Source organism: Sinocyclocheilus rhinocerous, unplaced genomic scaffold (assembly GCF_001515625.1).
Source record: "Sinocyclocheilus rhinocerous isolate Xijiao unplaced genomic scaffold, SAMN03320098_v1.1 scaffold442, whole genome shotgun sequence".
Lineage (NCBI taxonomy): Eukaryota > Metazoa > Chordata > Actinopteri > Cypriniformes > Cyprinidae > Sinocyclocheilus > Sinocyclocheilus rhinocerous.
In genome coordinates this window covers 281,205-297,534 of record NW_015641030.1, presented here as the reverse complement: position 1 = coordinate 297,534, position 16,330 = coordinate 281,205, and the positions used below count along the sequence as shown (strand labels likewise).

Below are 16,330 nucleotides of genomic sequence, written 5' to 3'. Positions count from 1 at the left end.
CAATTCAACCCATTGCAAGTGTTCTGCCGGTAGTGGGCACTCTTGCAACGTAATCAATGGTGTACATCCGAGTCAATGAGACAGAGGGAGGTTAGCAAGGGAAAGGCATTAAAAAAGTAAGTGGTATAGCCCTAGCAGATAATCTCAGACCTTCTTCGTCTGTTGTTTATACTGTGCTTGGTAAACCATCTAGAAGGTGCATTTCTGCCACCTACTGGACTGGAGTATGGAGTGCAACCTTGTTGGAAGCTAAAAGAAAAAAACATTGGGTGCTTCTCAATACTCAAATTGAGGCTTCCTCATTTCCTCGCTCCTCCGTCCTCGAGCCTGTGACCCAGAAACCGATCAAACTCAGCCATCTTGAAGGACATCTCAGTTCTCTAATTGCACCGCGAGGAGGCGAGGAACAAGGATGCTTCCAGAGGAGATATCTCCTGTATGTTCTATATGCGGAAGTCTTTTTTGGTGAAAAACCTGAAAATTCTCCTCCCTCTTCACATCTGTCGTAATAATTTTAATTTACATTTTACCTTTGCGGTTTAATTAAAACATACATGTAATTTATTTCAACAAGGCATCTTGCTTTATAAATATTTATTATGAATGTCTTAAATAACAAACTTGTTCAACATAAGGCCACATCCATTTAGTGCAGCTGATGAAGCTTTGAAGTGACGCTTGAGTGGTCAAGAAAATTCCAATGTACAAATAAAAGTTCCTTTGATTCCTCTGTCCTCATTTTCTTTCCTTGCATCCTTCCCTCATATCCTAAGGGGTGGGGGGGGGATGCTAAGATGCAAGAAAAGGAAACGAGGATGCACAAATTAAAAATGAGAAGAACCCAAACTCTAACTTCAAACATTCCCTTTCTAAACATATCCTTAAGTGAATTGAAAAAAAAATCACCTTCATATATATAGCCTTAGTAATCCTGAAGTCATTGATTAGCCTGTTCAGGTTTGTTTGATTAGGGTTGGAGCTAAATTCTGCAGGACAGCGGCTCTCTAGGACCGAACTTGCCTACCCCTGGCATTAGTATAATGATGGGGGTATAGTTGGAATTACAGCAGAAGGAGTTGTTTCAGACTCATTTCCTGTGCTTCCTTATTTACTATCCCACCAAAACTTCCATACTCATACTCCCAACAATTTTCCAGTACCTTTTTAACATCCTTTTACATTGATTCGTTATCTGACTTCAAGACTTGAAATGGGCCTCCAGTTCAGGTCATGGAGCTCTCTGCTAAGGAGCTGATTATTTGAATCAGGTGTGTTGAATTAATGAGACATACAAAACATGAAGTGGATCCCCAAGATCAGGATCATGAATCAGAGAGATCCATATTACTCAATGTATCAAACTTTCTGAGGGGTAAATTATAGTATAGGCCTATTATCTATCCATGTATCATCCATTTATCCACCCACCCAGCCCCATCTATCTATCTATCTATCAATCAATCAATCAATCAATCAACCAACCAACCAACCAACCTATCTATCTATCTATCTATCCAATACAGGGAGGGATAAGCAACTCTGATCCTGGAGGGCCGCTGTCCTGTAGAGTTTAGCTCCATCCCTAATCAAACCCACCTGAAAAATCTACCCAAACTTTACAGGGTTGCCTGAAAATTACAAGCAGGTGTGTTAGGGATGGAACTAAACTCTGTAGTGACATCTATCTATATGTGATTACTATCTGAGCGCGGGACCCATTGAAGCTAGTAATCCATTCCGTAGTTTATAGCTGTCCAGCTCTTTTCTCAGCGCAGCTGATGCTGCAGCATTACTGTGTGTGTGCAGACGGTGAAGCGCGCAAGGTAGTGAGAGGACTCGGCAGTAGGGGGACCTCCTATCCACCGCAACCGGGGCTTTAATTCCGTTCACACTGCGAGACCCCATCAGAGTCCACCGCTGAGATCCACGCAACCTGCACCGTTACGGATTTAATGTTTTTAACAGGCTGTTTTCCCGAAAGTACTGTGTTTATCTGCGCCGTGAAACTCTCGAGGTAAGGAGCGTGCACATAATTGACAGCTTAGTTTCATGCAATTATTGGAAGCTGTGTGTGCGTTGCTTGGCTCGCGCACAGGTTTGGGCGCAGGCTACTGCAAGGATGATTTCCAGTACGAAAATTAAAGCATATGTCAGTGGTGTCATTATGTGTCATTGTCTCATCTCTCACTGTTTTATCTGGTGGGAAGCGGTTTAATTCTCCACATGTCACTGCAATCGATCCTACGGCTGCGGGGAATTTGGACCGTACTCAAGTGACCATAAGGAGCGTCAGTGAACTGTTGATTGTGAGACTGTTTCAATCTCACCGTCGAGTTAGACGTAGAACGAGAGAACCTTATGGGTGTAATGTGTTACACCGATTGACTTCAAAGTGTTTTATACGTCTACGCTTTTGGAGATTGAAGATATAGGGACGTGGAAATGGAGAAGTTATTACGCACGCATTAAATGCAAGTGCACAGGCAAAACGCGTCATAATAAATAAATCGTTCTGTTTCTATAACATTAACTGTATCGGACTCAATATCGGCAATTATGACGTCATGTAGTGTTGCGTTCTAGTGCGTACCTGCATGGCAGCCGCGCGGAAAGGTTTACGTGAAGTACATAGAACTGCTTGTGTTCTGTAATTCTTTCGTTTTATATTGACACATCTTAGAGTAACACTCACTGTAAAACAATGTTTGTAACTATAGGAAAATTAATAGATAAAAATCCTATAGTAAAAACCTGTTTACCATATCCTACGATTAGAAAAAAAAAAGAGTATGTATATATGTATAACAATGTATGAAATTTTTCCTGTAAATTCTTTTTTTTTTATAGTGTATGAATGACCTTTTATAATTTAAGAGAACATTTGTATTCAACAAGACAATGTATTAACGAGACAATATGCATACTTTGAGGCAAAATAGTCTTGAAATTAGGTTTGTATTAATAAAAGGAGCTGTAAAACTGTAAAAAGTACAGTACTATGAACTCCATGTGATCAAAAATCTAAAACTCTCATGAATATATATATATGTATACACACACACACATACTTGTATTTGTGGTTTACGGGGACTCTCCATAGGCGTAATGGTTTTTATACTGTACAAACTGTATTTTCTATTGCCCTACACCAACCCTACCCCTAAACCTACCCCTCACAGGAAACTGCTGCCAGTTTTTGAATTTCATAAAACACCGTTTTGTATGTTTTTTAAGCCTTTTGTTTTACGGGGACACAGGAAGTGTCCTCATAAACCATGTTTACGTTGTAGTACCCATGTCATTATACACATTTGTGTCCTCATAAACCATATATACCTGTACACACACACACACACACACACACAGTATGTGGCAAGTCCGGAATGTGATTTTTAGCTCTGGAAATGTGTGGATTTTTAAGTAGGCTACATTTTTATGTTTAAGATTTCATTGGCTTCATTTCCTGTTACTATGTGTATCCAGTATGGATGGTTCTTTAAGAAATTTTATATAGTAGATTCTACTTTATAATAGAAATGGAAGTAAAAAAAAGTAAATTAAAAAAACATGTGGCAGGTTGACACAAAAACGTTCAATTGTTTCCCGCAACAATATTTTTTTTATGTCCTAACCCTAAACATAAGACTCACACAAACCATTTTGCATTTTTACATTTTTAGTAAGACATTTAGTCTAGGTCATTTTCCTAATGGAGACTGTTGGCTGCTCCGTTACATTAGGTTCCCATTTACACTCAACAGTCATTTTATTCAAATCATAGAGCTGTGTGTGTATTTGTGTACAAGACAGAGATTCTTCTACCTCCTCAGACCACACTGCTGCATATTCTTCATTATTAGGCTGCTTGCATATCTGTAGCTGCCAGGCTGACCGTCACACTCTTTCTCCTCATCACTTCATCTGTCAGCCAAAACACATTGAGCATTAATCAAATATTTCCACTCTCATTCAGTATGAGTGGTAATAGGTGGCCAGTTCAGCTCTATAGAACACGTAATGCACCCCATGAATGGCCATCTGCACATCTTGAGTAAATTAATCTTTTTTTTTTCTTTCATAAATGTACATGTTGGGGGTTGTGTGTTTATTATGTGTACACACACACACGTGCACACTTATGCATGCCACACACAGCGCTTCTGGGCTCTATGCTGCAGGGGATTCAAATGGACCAAAGATGTTCTCTGAGAACTTTAAAATCTTTTAAGAGCTGTGCACCTCTATTTCTTATCTATCTATCTATCTGAGAGTTCAGCTGGTTGCCTGCAGGCTATGGTCATCAATAATGAATGTTTTTTCTGATTGGTGCATCTCTGTGGCACATGGCAGTAATGAGACTGAATAATAAACCAAACTTGCAAGAGATTGTTTTTCTACCTTTTGTACATTTTCAAATTAGTGTGTCAACATCTTTGTGTAACAGAAAACGAGAGTAGTAAATAATTTCTATAATAACTACACCCAAAATTGTTTAGAAAACTTGACAGGAGTGTTAAATGAAAATGAAATATCTATTATCAACATCATAAATTGTATTTTATTTGCAGAACTGAAAAAAAAAAAGTTGGTGTAGGATTGACTTTGAAACAATTTTCCCTCCGAAATTGCTAGTGCATTTAACAAATAATTACAAAGAAATGGTCACATTGAATTAAACGTGAAAAATTGGAGTGACTGAAATAGTAATTTCTTAAAGTAAAACGTACTCCTGTAATCTTTATTTGCAACAAAAATCATTTTTTACAGTGTAGTATTGAATAAACGTAACTGTGTGTGTAGTCCTGTGCCTTGTGATTGTTCTTCATCTTCACAGAGCCTGTGGCTACACTGATAGCCCTTACTGTACTTCAGTTTCTGCGTAGCCCCTGCCTTAGGGCAGATCTCATACGAGCTCCTTTACGCTGTAGTGTGCACTTCAAATCAGATGTCAAGCCCTTTATCAGAAGTGTGTACTTCATGCCTATGTGGTGCTAAATTCATGCACTAATCATCCTTTTCAGCACAGTATCAAATCAGAAGTTTAGAGCCCTTTATCACAGCTGAGAAATACAATTCAGTCCTGTAGGGCCCTGCAGCTGAGCTCCGGAGCCATGATGACACTGGCAGCCGGGAAGCTCTCTCAGCCTTCCCAGATCTGTTTTTCCTTCAGTGTTCTCTTCCGCTGCCCAAGGGAGGCCATCTGAGCAGCCATCAGTCTCTTATTTCAGAATGATGGAGGAGAATTTGGAAAAGGTGGAATAAAGGACAAGTGAGGCTTTGAATGCTGAGGCCAAGAACTCAGTGATGGGAATTAGAATCACCCATTTTAGACTTTTATTAGACAGGACAGTGAAAGGTGATGGAAAATGACACTTAGAAGAAACGGTTCTATATAGAACCTTAAAAGGTTCTATCAGGCGCTTCATATATGAAACCCCTAAAAGGTTCCATATAGAACCCTTTTCAAGGGTTCAATCAAAAGAACCCTTTAGGGTTCTTTGTAGCCTGGAAAAAGGTTCTATATAGAACCCTTTAGGGGTTCCCATCATGGGATTATTCTTTGGATTTAATTTTTGTTTTATTTTAATAAAATTTTAAGACTTAAACAGCCCATATAGCTACTTTATCACTAGAAAAACTGAAATAAGCATAACAACATCAAGGTGTTGTGTGATCATTTAAGACTTAGCGTTTACAATGACAAGCAATATATAACACAGCAATTCATAGTGCAACAGTTACAGGGATTAACATAAATCCATTTTCCTTTATTCATACTTTTTTATTATTTTTACTTCTCTAAAATAGCACTCTCCATTTTAGAAATAGTTTTTTCAACCACCTCCACCTTACTCACCCATCCAACATGTCAGTCACAAATATATGTTGACAATCCACAAAAAAATAAAATAAAATAAAAATTGAATGTTAACTTGCACAAATAAATAAATTGAAAGTTGACTTGCAAAAAGAATTAAAAATAATGAAATGCATAAGTAAAATAAGAATGTGAAAGAGTCATCAAATAGTATATTAATGACAGTCCTATTTTGCATCTCACCACCAGGTCATTACCCTTTACCTTAAATAAATGTTAAGTATTTACTCCACATTCTCCTATAAACCAAGTAGTCTGACTTTTTCTTTTTGTATACTGCAACTTTTGCCAATTCTGTAACCCATGAAAGATGGTGAACCACATTTCTGGAAAGGGAGAGAAAAGACTAACTAGTAGTATTGTTTTTACATTTATAAGCATTAAATGTAAATTTTACATTCAGATAAGCATTTAAACAATAAAAACAAAGGACCCATGTAGACTTGTGCCCGTAGTCGGTAATGCGATATATCATGGTAATGAATATGCACGATATTGTTATCGTGGGCACTTCTAAATACCGTGAATAATTATATATTACAAATTATTCCGAATTTTGAATGAATTTTAAGAATACTTTTCCCATCAACTGGTCAAAATGCACAACACCGCTGTATGCTGCATGAAAGACGCTTGCGCACTCTGATGTAAACAAGCGCGGACTTAAAACTTACTTGAATTAGAGAGGAGTGTGGTGTTTTCATCTGAATGTAGATGACCAAACAAGTAATGCTGCACTCCATAGTCCAGACCTGCAGTGACAGTACAAAATATTTATTTATTTATCAATCAATCATAAGAACCTGCATGATAAAATGTGGAAAATATCAGTAACTTCAGATTAGCTGCGTTTCCCAAAGTTGGTAACGTTACTGTGAGGAAAAAGAAATAATGTACCTTTTGTGTTATTGTTTTGCAGCAAGTTATGTTTCCTCGGACTTCCACTTTTCAGCACTCTGATAAGGTGGTGGTAAAACTTTAAAAGTGCTCTCTGAGATAGATGAACATCTACAACAACCAAATACAGTGTGTTTAGTATCATATACAATTACTTCAGCAAAACAAATAATTATATTTTACTATACTGCAAACAACAAATACTCAGTTATTCGCAGAAAAAATGTTAACATCAGCTTCTCTCTTTGTTCTTCTTGGTTTGAATTCATGTTTATAACGGCTGACGGTGATTTGACCGAAACTTTGTTTCATCTTTTCCTATACATATAGGTCCAATACAATCTACAGGGCAACAAAATATTAGATATATGAACTCTCGCCAGCATTATTGATCAATTCACAACAGTTTTATCAAGATACTTTAGGGATTCATGTTAAAAATGACAAACCTCCCGGCGGAGAATTGCGCAGGCCTGGACAACGCATAAACCACCTTTCTTCTTTTTAGCTTCTTGAAATAATATGTGTAACGTTAGGCTAACTAAAAATGACAAGGGTTTAGGTAAAAGTAATTGAAATAAGCTTAAATTAATTAATTTTCTCACTTACCAATGTAATCGTGGTTCTCCCGAGCGCTGAGCGCAGTCAGCGCACCGTAACCGTTGAAGTTTAAACAGCGTCGCTCGCGCGCTTATTTTAGTGATCACTCTCGCGAGAGGCGCGCGACTGAAATGCGGTGCTGTGCAGAAGGGACAAAACTGATCAGCGCATAGATACACGTTCAAGTTGTTTGCCGTTTATGTCAAAGATAATTTTATGCATCTGTTTGGAGGGATGAGTTATAAGAATAGCCTTTTAGAATCTAAATGAAACACTGAAACTCCATACGATACGGCTTTACTGACAAGATGCGCATTAAATATCGCATGTGATTTATCGTGCAGCCCTAGTATAAATTAATAGTTTGATTCAGTGATAGTAGACTTAAGTAAAACCAGTTAATTTAGATGTTAGGCATTTTTTCAGTGTACAGGAACACGTGGCAATTATTTTCTATCAAACTTGAAAGTGCAGACGCAAATTTTCAGTTTATTTTCTTCGGAATAAAGGTGTGTCAAAGTAAAATTGAAATAAAAACACAAATACAATGTAGTATAATAATTTTAAATAGCCTAATGTGTAAACATACATAAAGCATGGTTTAGCCCAAAGAACCCTTTTGTGCCAAAAAGGGTTATTTCTCCTTATATAGAACCTTTTTGGCATAAAGGGTTCTTTGGAGTTGAGTAAAGAACCCTAAGGTTCTATATAGAACCCCAAAGAACCCTTTTTTCTAAGAGTGTACCGAGTGTTGCCGTTTTTTCCATAGTGTTTTGAAGTGCTATAATAATGCTTCCCAGTCAGAGCTTTATGTTTCACTCGGATTATTCACAGGCTAATGTGTTTTGAGACAAAATCTGCAGAGGCTTCCCTTACGGCTGTGTTATAAATGCCTTACCCTTTCACGTCACCTTCATTTTAAAGAAATTAATGTCGGGCTGGTATTTTAAGCCCTGCATAGTTCTCTTTATTAGTTCTGTGGTGCTACACAAATGAAAATGTCAGCGGTATAAAATAGTAACCCTTATTGAAAGAATGAAGACAGGTGTGGGACATTAAATCCCACTCAGATATTGAGTCTTATTGTTCAGAAGTCATGTTTTTTTTCTGAATCGGGTGAGGACAAAAGCCATTGTTCATTTTGAGTAGGTTTTGATACCTTTATAACATTTATTTTTTTTTCTCCTTAGCTGAACTGCGGCAAGCCATTGTGGCCATGATGAACAGGAAAGATGAACTCACTGAGCAGAACACGTAAGATTTTACTGATTGCAGTGATCATTGTGGACTTAACGGATTTTTTGTTCATTCATGAAATACAATCCTAACGAATTTATGTGGAAATCTGTTATCAAAGAATTCTTTTAGTTCGGAATGATTTTAACACCGATGATTGTGGCTATCCTTCCTTGGTGTTGGGCTTAGGTATCCAACATAACGGTTATTCCCCAAAAAACCCTTTTTTTTTTTTTTTTTAAGAGCAGGAGAAAGAGGAGGAACTAAATCAGTATGTATGTGATGCAGAAGCATTCGTATTGAGGGGTGGTCAGGGGTTCCAGAACCCCATAAGAACCAAAAAATTTAATTTGGGAGACCTAGTTGTTTTGTTTAATTGATAGAAGAAAAAATGCACTGACATGACAAATGTAATTAGTGAAACTTTTAACCAGTGTTTAAAAGGTGTTTTTCAATGGAAATGTTTAAACATGCTTAAGTGCTGAGCAGGAAGAAATTGGACAGTGTGGATCTTCATCTTCAAATAATAAAAGTAACATTACAAATATTTGTTCATATGACCTGATTTAATATTACAACAATATTTTTTAATATTTCTATGTATTTTTAAAAATTTAGTATTTTCTACATTTTGCAACTGTGTAAATATTTAATTATAAAAAATATTAGGTTACACTTTATTTTAAGGTGTCCTTGTTGCAGTTAAGTACTGAGTAATATTAATTACTACATGTACTTACTATATGGTTATTGGTTAGGGTTAGGATTAGGCTAAGGTATTTTATGCTAAGTATTTTTTAATAGCTAAAACCTTATTTTAAAAGTTTAATGTCTTTTAACTTAACATGGCACCTTAAAAGCATCCACTGCAATTTTATGTTTACATAAAACAATGAAAACAATGCAATGTGAAACGAACGGAAATGAGGTTTAGGTAACACTTTTTAGATTAGGGAAAATTATGGAAAATTGGAGCTAAACTCAGGACAGTGATCCTCCAGGACTAATTTTTGACACCCCTGACATAAAAGCATACTAGCAAGAATATTATGTACAATAAAAGTGAAAATGGCGAGTGACATAACACAACAAGAACATATTTGATGTTTAACATGCAGCTATATGGAGCAGAATTTTGGACCAATGAGATCTCACTGTGGGCGGAGCTACCCAACAAACAGAAATAGAAACCAAGCAACTGACAAAACCACATTGCTAAACTTAAATAAACAGAATAGTTTTTGTTGGAGATGTGGCCTGGAGAGTATAACACATGTGGTGATGTGAGCGACCCACATGGTGTACATTTGTAGGGACATTTAAATGTCAGAGAGCAGTGAAGCGTATATTTGCAATGGTAGGTTTATGGCAATGACATGATTATCTTTTACTTTTGCAATCTATTAATTGTCTGTATTGTCATTATGTTGAACAAGGCTAATGTTAATTGCTGAGCTTTTGAACATTGTGTCTAGAACATAAAAGCGTGTGTGTGTTTTATTCATCTTCAACTGTCAGCATCACTGAGCATACACTGCATCCTTTAAGCAAGCCAGTGGTTATATTTATGATGTGTGTGTAGAGCGTAGTGTGTAAGGGAATGTAAACAGACAGTAATAACTTGGAGAAGACAGACATGCACTGCCATCAGTTCACTTCAGTGGACTCACTGGGTGCTAATGAATGTGATTTTACACACAGACACGTGACTACAAGGCAGCCTTCTTTGAAATTCTCTGGCATGACTCGGCACTGTCAGCCTCACAGCCCTGATCTGTCACTACCGTAACACATATACAATCAAACACAGCAAGAGAGAGTGACTTTGAAAAGAATAAAATGACAGGGAAGGATGTAAAGTTTACAAGTTAAAAATGCGAAGGAAAGATAAAGACAGAAAAAGAAAGGCATGATTATTTACTTAAAGGGATCATATGACGTTGCTAAAAAGAACATTATTTTGTGTATTTGGTGTAATGCAATGCGTTTATGCGGTTTAAGGTAAAAAAAACCACATTATTTTCCATATAATGTACATTATTATTTCTCCTCTATGCCCCACCTTTCTGAAACGTGTAAATTTTTACAAAGCTCATCGTTCTAAAAAAGCGAGGTGTGCTCTGATTGGCCAGCTATCCAGAGCGTTGAGATTGGCCGAATACATCAAGCGTGTGACGGAAATGTTACGCCCCTTACCATATTGTGATTCCTTGTCCCAGCCAGAGCGACTAGACAAAAACATTAAAACCCATTGGATATCGTCCTCTTTTGGAAGGCCAAACAAAGTAGTTTTGCTTTCACAACGAATCGACCTTTACGACATGGCGGCGGCAACAATACTACAGCGAGAATAAAAGTTACGCCTTCTTTCTTTGCGTGAACATTTGGGCGGCGTTATGCAAATCTTCCCACATCGTGACGTAGATATGTGGGGGCGTGTTAGAACGAGCCGTTTTAGGCGTGGCTGACTCTTAACTTTTATAAAGAATATCTCTTTGGATTTAAAGGAATAGCTAATAGAAAGTTCATAGGAATAGAAAAGTTTACGCACGCTCATGTCTATTCCATGAAATGACAAAGCACAGGGAGTTGTTAAGTGCTATAAAAGGAGTCCATACGACTTAAATATTTTGACATACAACAAATATTTTGAAATCGTTATTTTGAAGTCATACCGTACAAAGCTTTGTTTGAGGAATAAAGTTAAAGTCATTAATTCTTAATAAAACATAAAAATCTTTATATTTGCATGCATGTGTTAGATCTTCAGCAGCAGTGTGCAAAAGAAACCACATTTTACTTGAGTTTTGAATCTGATTTTGCTGTCTGAATTAAATGTGATTAGATGGGGAAAAAAATACAATGTACTGTAGAATAATGGCAAGACACCACATATTGAGTTGGCCTTGTGGGCTGCATGCAAAAACATACTGCATGACCAGTGTTGTCTGATTCACAAACAAATCATTCTTATGAGCAGGTTGTTTTAGTTAATGGAAGATATAAAGATATAACAAAATACTCTTATACGCCAGTTATTTTTAATCATTCAAAAAGACTGACAAACCTGTAAATTAGAGTCAGTCTTGATGAATCCTTCATTGAATGAACATCAATATCATTACTTAGGCCTACTGTTTGAGTTTGCATGTTAGGGCCATTTTTCTAGTTGACTAGTCACTTATTTAAGCCATTCATCTTTAATATAGCCTATTGTGCACTCAAACACACACACACACACACACACACATAAAAGCACCCACAAAAGTATGACCATGAGTGTGTCAGAAAACCAGGCATCTCCCATACAAAAAGGCAGTATTATTCAATAAGAGGAAAGAAGGAAGTGACAGCATATTAAAGATGACATACAGATGCTGATAAGCTGAAAAGATATTTCAGTCCAACTGAACAGTCAGCAGTGTCTGCTTGCCTTAGCTCAACTAAGTGTGTATGAGAGAGAGAGAGAGAGAGACAGTATTGTCAAGTTGCGCATTGATGTTCATTTGCATCTTTAAAAAGTGGTGCCGCTCTGTTGCTTTGTGGGTTGATGTCCCACTAATTCCCAGAATCTCTTAAGGTATTTTTCTCTGTAAGTGGAGAACGTACAGTTCATGTGAGATTTATGAAAAAGGAACATTGAAAAATTGATGAAGTGGAGGTGCTCTTCCCTGACTTGTTCTTCTGTAGCCCTGGTAGAACCGCAGGCACTTAATGCATTTAACTCTTAGAGAGGAACATGACAACAGGTTGCGTGTTACGTGTGAAGCAGGGCAGCAACAAAGGATACAGCTCAAAAGCAACGTATTTTAAATCTGACATAACTCTTGTTCAGCTCTCCTGCATTTACCTTTTTAAGTATATCTCAGAATAAACCCCGACAGGGTGATCAGGATCCCGCCGCGAAGCGGAATCCCGCTTATTACACGGCTACTTGCCGACGATACTGCCTTGAAAAATATCGGTATCGTATCGAAAACAAAATAAGGGGTATCGCCCATCCCTGTAGCATACTTCGGAATGTAGCGACTGACCAATCAGAATCAAGTATTCCACAGAGCCGTGTAATAAGAATTTTTATATGAGGAAATGTTCTTAAATGTTTTTAAAGAAACCCGAAATGTATTGGAGGTGTGTAGAAAAAGTACCTGGGGCCAGATTCAAGAACTTTAAAAATTCCCCCTTTTTTCTATAATTTAAGAATACATTTAAGAATATTTTGTATTCCCAAAAACGTATCGAGAACTGAAGTTTTTCCAAGAATTGCACTTTAGAATGTTCCTACAAATTTAGAATTTGAAAATAAGAACTCAGAATAAGAATTTCTTAACTTGTTCCCTAAGATTTTCATGAATCTGTCCCCTCCACAACTTAATTGCAAAAAGCTTTCAGTCAATGACTTTCTGCAGGCCTTAGAAAAATCTTAAAGAAAACTTTAGAAGAAATCCCCACACTCTAACTTGCAAAAACTTTATTACAAAACAGCTTAAAAACACCCTTAGGAAGGTCCTTGACCGAAGTGATCTTGTAAGTTTTTGCAAGCTACAATAGACTGTGGGGCTTTTTTCCTGCAGTTTTCTTGTGTGAGGGAAAACATGTTTTATATTTTCATTAAATGTAAAGAAAGACAGCTGCCTGTAAATTAATTTAAATGCATGTTTGCTGGAAAATCGTGCCATTTGGTGCAGAACATCAAAGATTTGTTTTTAATTCTGAATACATTCCCAATAAAGCAAAATATGGAGGCAGTCTTTTTTTGAAGTGTTCCAGTGTGTACCACCTAGCAACAACCTAACATGGCTTGATGAGGTCTGTGTCGTCTCACTTTCCCGACATCCTATGTTTTGTGTTGTGATATTTGTGGAGCACTCATTTCCACACACACACACACACACACACACACACATACACTCCTAAAGCACAGAGATTTGTGTAAGCAGTCGTGAGCAAGGATAATCTGCAAATAACTGTATTTTCTATTGCCCTACACCAACCCTACACCTAACCCTAACCATTACAGGAAACTTTCTGCATTTTTACTTTCTAAAAAAAAAAAACATCCTGTATGATTTATAAGCGTTTTGAAAAATGGGGACATGGGGTAATGTCCTCATAAGTCACCTTCTCCTTGTAATACCTATGTCATACCCATGTCATTATACAAATTTGTGTCCTCATATGTCACAAAAATGCACACACACACAATTTACATTCACTGTAAATAATTACAAGCTGATCAGGACAGATCAAAATATATGATATGGTATGGGTATACAAAAATGCTTGACCTGGCAAACTCTGCTAATAATGAAAACATGTACCTGTTGTGTTTTTACATGCGGGTTTAATAATATGTTGTAACCAGAGGTTATCTAGATGGATAAAAGCAACATGGCTTGTGTTTTAGTGTGGTTACTCAGCTGTAAAACACAGATACTTTGTACCTGATACTGATAAAAGAGGTTTACCTCATGCTGTGATGTTTATAAGGACCCTGTCTCCCCCTGCTCTACCTTTCCATCCCTTTCTCTATCCTCTGTTTTTTCTCAGAATTCCCTTGAGAAGAAACAAAATTGACTTCATACCTTGTTACTGATAGACTTGGCCTGTTGGTCAGAGAGAAATAGTGTGAAAGAGGGACAGTGAAGAAAGAAAGAGACGAAGAGAGAAAGACAGTAAGCAGAGAGCAGACTTAAATGGATAGCTTACCCAAAAAAGAAAATTCTGTTATTTATTCTCTGTCATGTACTAAGAATCCTGTATGACTTTCTTCTCTGAAAGAGAGTTATTTATAGTGTATAAATAGGTACATGTAAAGCTATTTATAGTTTTTCTCTTAAAAGAGACATTCTGTTTTAGTCTGCTTTTGTATGACTTTTTATATTAAATATAGCGTATATTGGATGATATTGAATATTTAATTGTCCATGCTCATTTCTCCTTCAACATTTTTACATGTACTGTAGATTACCATTGCTGTCATCTATTCTTTTAAAAAACAAAAAATGAGATAACACTGTTAACACTGTGTAGTTGAATCTTTAGCAAAAGTGAATGAATATCAATGTTTCATACTGTACCTTGTAATGCTGTGATGGGCAAATTCTATCATTTAAAATGATTGATTTCCGTTTTTAGAGTTTATTTTATTTAAACAAAATAATGAAGAATTTATTGGTTACTGAATATAAAAATAATGATTGACTTATCAGTGTCAGCCAGAATTACAATTTTTGTGCATTCCTATATTTTATAGTCCCCATCCACTTTCATTATATAGAAAAGGGCAGCATGGACATTCTGCTAAATCTTCTCTTTTTGTGTTCCACAAGAGAAAATCTTACAGGTTTGGAACGACACGAGGGTTATTAACTGACAACAGAATTTTGGATGAACTATTCCTTTTAGACTTGAATGTGTACAGTAACTATACAGTATAGTAATATACAGTATTACTCATCATCACTCAACATCTGTAGGGCTTTGTGTTTTTGTGGCTACAGGCATTCAGAACCAGTTTGATTTACAATCCCACACAGATGAAGCTCTAATGCCGCCATTCATTCTCTAGCGGTGGATAGCAGGACAAGCGGCGTTTAGAACCGATATTTTAAAAGGTCTATCCATCCGTCTGACACAGACAATGAATATAAATGTTAAACATTTCTGTTACTCATGCCACAGTCAGAGTAAAGTGAAGAGAGAGTGCCGGTTATAGACTGCATTTGTTTAAGAAGCATTTCATGTGGATGGAATAGCGTGCAATAAAAATGTTAAGGAGGGGTGGATGAGAAGTGCTGATGTAGATGTATACTTGTGGCTCTCCGACATGCTGGGGTCGTAAGAGTCTGACGAATTTAACTTCACAGCCTGCAGAACACATAAATGTGCATGCGTGCACATATAGATGCACAAACTGTAAGCATACTGACATTTACATGGACTGTTCTAGCATGAGTAGTCCCAGCATCCCCATGAAACCAACTAACTCTAGCATTGCCAGAGAAAAAAAGAGAACAGCGGCTATATTAACTATAAGAACCTGTATGAACTGGCTCTTTTGGATTTATAATGAGTCATCCTTACAAAAAAATGACTGTGGTGGTAACAGTACGGTAATGGTATCAGTTTGTAAAAACTGTAAAAAGTATTTTGTATATGCTCCAATGTACTTCAAAGAAGTCTGTGCTGTTCTTATTTTCATAAAAATCACAGTATTGCATTTTTGTCAGTGCTGTGTTAAAGGGGCCATGAAATGCAGTTTCAGTTTTTAATATCATGTTTGTTTCTCAGGGTTACTTTATGAAGTTTTTTGCACCAATAAAGGTCCAATATTTGGGAAAATTATGATTTTCCATTCTCATTTTCACTCTCTGTGAAAAATTGGCTCAACTTCATGGGGTGTTTATATATGAAGAGTTCATTTGCAAAAACCGATAACTCCATTTAAATTTTTTTTCAGAAATCACGTTTTTTTTTATTGCGCACTCCAAGTAATATCAATCAAACTGCAGTTGGGTTGTTTTGATTAAGTAATAATAACTTAAACTAATACAGGTAATTTACAAAATTAAAGTTCATTGAAAGCATGTTTTTTTTTTTTACATAATAAAAGTTTGATTTATAGCAAAAGCAGATAACTCCAACAGTCGTTTTTTGGCAAAAGCAGATAACTCCACATTTCATGTTTTAGAGTTTAAAAAAACACTTGTTTAATCT

The 16,330-nt window shown here is 36.6% G+C and overlaps 1 protein-coding gene across 8 annotated transcripts in view; it reads left to right on the top strand.

Annotated features, from left to right (window-relative positions):
- The first annotated feature begins 1,798 nt into the window (after positions 1 to 1,798).
- The window catches only part of LOC107754193 (disks large-associated protein 1-like), a 137,416-nt gene continuing 122,884 nt past the window's right edge, over positions 1,799 to 16,330 (top strand). For all 8 annotated transcript variants that reach the window (XR_001641552.1, XM_016570556.1, XM_016570555.1 and 5 more), the window contains exon 1: positions 1,799 to 2,014. The gene's annotated coding sequence lies outside the window, so the exon portion shown is untranslated. The remainder of the gene's footprint in view (positions 2,015 to 16,330) is intronic.